Genomic DNA, 3114 nt, shown 5'->3' on the forward strand with positions numbered 1-3114 from the left:
TGACTTCTTGCACTGAAATAAATGACTGAAGAGTGTCTTATTGCTGACACAGGTCACATTTTGCTGCTAATGGAATGTTAATTGCTATTTAAATAACTCTGAATAAATCAGTTGATCCACAAAAGTTTCATCTAAAGGGAATCTAATGCATGCTCTACCTCTACTGCTTCCACTTTTTTGAAACATTTTCCATATTCTACTTTTGTTTCAGCCATTGCATTGCTGAGAGTAGTACCTGGTTGGAACAGTATCTTTTAATTAGGAGAGGTGATACATTTAATAACTTGTCAAGGTTACCATTTGAGGAACAAACACACCCCCGAAGAGAACTAATACTCAATATCTTCTGGTATGAAAATTGTACCCAGGGAACAAGGATTTGTTACATCAAAAGATCAGGAAGGTGGTGTTGAAGACGCATTTTGAGGTTTATAACGACAAACAGAACCTGCTACTTCAGTTTCCCCTTGAGAATTAATTTCTGTCGTTTAATATCTGGGACAACTACTACTGTGTAAAGCTTAAGCAAAATTAAAATGAAACAGCTCAGCAGATGTCTTTGTGGCCTAAATCTCCTTGATGTCTGCAGTTCCTTCATACCTTGTGTAATTGTGTTTGATAGATAGTCCAGCCCAGGTGGAAAACAGCCCCATCCAGGGCACAGTTTGAAAACGTGAGCAGTCCCTTTACTATCTGTATATAATTTACCTTTCTTTGAAACAATGCTAAAGTATATCTGGAAATAAGACTTTTGTGTGGAAACAAATGAAATAAAGCATTTATAAGCCTTTTTTTTTTTCAATCTCTGTAAATCGGGATGATGATTTTACTAAAAACAAAGCTCTTCTTCTAAACGTATACCCACCATCCTCCAAAAGAGGATGCATCTAGTAGTTAGTTAAATAATTGTTTTTTTTTTTGAAGTTATGTAAGTTGTGGTGGCCACACTGTTGTTGTTCTTTAAGTGCCATAGTGTTGGCTCTGACTCTTGGCGATCGTATGCACAACAAAATGAAATACTATCTGGTGCTTCACCATCCTCACAAGTATTGCTATGTTGGAGCCCATTGTTGCTGTCACTGTGCCTATCCATCTCATTGGGGGTCTTCTTTTTTTTTGCTGACCCTTCTTTTTACCAAGCATGAAGTCTGTCTTCAGGGACAGATCCCTCCTGATAACATATCCTAAGTATAAGAGACAAAGTCTCACCATCCTGGCTTCTAAGGAACATTTTGACTGTACTTCATTCAACACAGATTTATTTGTTTTTCTGGCAGTTCACGATGCTTTCAATAACAACCCACACAGAACACTGAGAAATGTGACCTGATGATTCAGCAAAGCTTTTGTTCTCTAGGACCAAGACTGAGCATTTTGACATTGTTGTTGTTATTGTTAAGTGCCATTGAGTCAGTTTATGCTCATAGAGACCCTGTTTAGGGTTTCCAAGGCACAGCTGGTGGATTTAAACTGCCGACCTTGCAGTTCAAACCGACATTTTGGTCCAGTGCATTATTCTTCAATGTCACACCAAGACATTAGCCAATTTAAAATTGTCACTTCAACAGAGAATTCCCACAGCCTTGGATACATAGTCTAATTTTTTATTTAAAAAATGCTTTTCTTATTACCACCACTTGTCTGTCAGTTTGTTGTACTGTGGAGGCTTGTGTTTCATGATGATGTTGGAAGCTATGCAATCAGTATTTTAAAACCCAGAGGGTAACCCAGACTAAGAGAGACTAGGAAGAAGTAGAACAGACCATTTCTGAAAGGATGTCGATGCTGTTAGCTTCCTTCCTTTGGAACAGGCACAAATATGGATCTCTTTCCAATTGGTTGTTCAAGTAGCTGTCTTCCAAATTTCTAGGTATAGATGAGTAAGCATCTTCAGCACTGCATCAGTTTGTTGAAACATTTCAAATTGTATTCCATCAATTCCTGGAGCCTTGTTTTCCCCCAGTGCCTTCACTGCAGCTTGGACTATTTCCTTCAATATCACTGGTTCTTGATCATATACTGCCACTTGAAATGGTTGAACATCAACCAATTCTTTTCAGTACAGTGACTCTGTGTGTTTCTACCATCTTCTTCTTCTTCTTTTTTTCCCCCCAAGTTTTTATTGTGAATTGAATGAAAGTTTACAAGGCAGATCATCAGTTTTACATACTTTGCTTCATTACAATGGCTATAATCCCCTCCATGTACCATCATCAGTTAACAGTATTTCTCTCTATTCATTTGAGCACTTTTTTATTTTTAAGCACTCAGGCATATATAATAATTTACACCACCAAAGGGCACATTCTACAAGTCTGCCTTCTGACTGCCAGCTCTCAGTCCCCGTCTTTCCATGAATTTAGAGTCCTCAGCTGCTCCCTCTCTCCATGTCCCCATTTCTGCCTCCATCTCTGGTGTCGGTATCGCTGCTTCTCTAGATAATGTCCCGCATTCCGCTTATGCTCTTCTCCCTTGATGGTCCTAGGGTCCTCTGTTTCTAGACTGTAAGATTAACTACTCCCCTATTTTTGTTACACTCCCATCTTCTTTTGATGCTTCCAGCATCATTCAATATTTTCTTCTTAGGATTTTTCAGTCCTGGAAGTTGAGGTTTGAATTTTTTCTTCAGTTCTTTCAGTTTGAACAATGCTGAGCATGTTCTTTCCTTTAAGTTATTTAACTCCAGATCTTTTGCCCATTTTACTATAATATTTTCCTTTGTCTTCTCAAGCTGCCCTTTGAAAACTTCTTTTAAGCACATTTGCTGATGGTAGTTATATGCCTTAGAGTCAGTGCAGACTTATAGTGAGTCTGTGTAGGTAATAGAGGCTACAGTCTTAACAGCAGCAGAGAGTTTCATGTTTCTTCCATGGAGTCACTGGCAGATCTACCAGGGCTCCTTAATTCCTTTATTTCATCATTTTTTTCCCCATTACTTTAGCTTTTTTATGTTTGCGAACAAGTTTCAGAGCCTTTTCTGACATCCATTTGGGTCTTTTCTTTCTTTCTTCTCTGTCTTTTCAATGACCTTTTGTTTTCCTCATGTGTGATATTTTTGTTATTATTCCACAACTCCTCAGGTATTTGATCATTAGTATTTAATGCATCAAATCT

Source organism: Chrysochloris asiatica, unplaced genomic scaffold, assembly GCF_000296735.1.
Source record: "Chrysochloris asiatica unplaced genomic scaffold, ChrAsi1.0 scaffold00139, whole genome shotgun sequence".
Taxonomy (NCBI): domain Eukaryota; kingdom Metazoa; phylum Chordata; class Mammalia; order Afrosoricida; family Chrysochloridae; genus Chrysochloris; species Chrysochloris asiatica.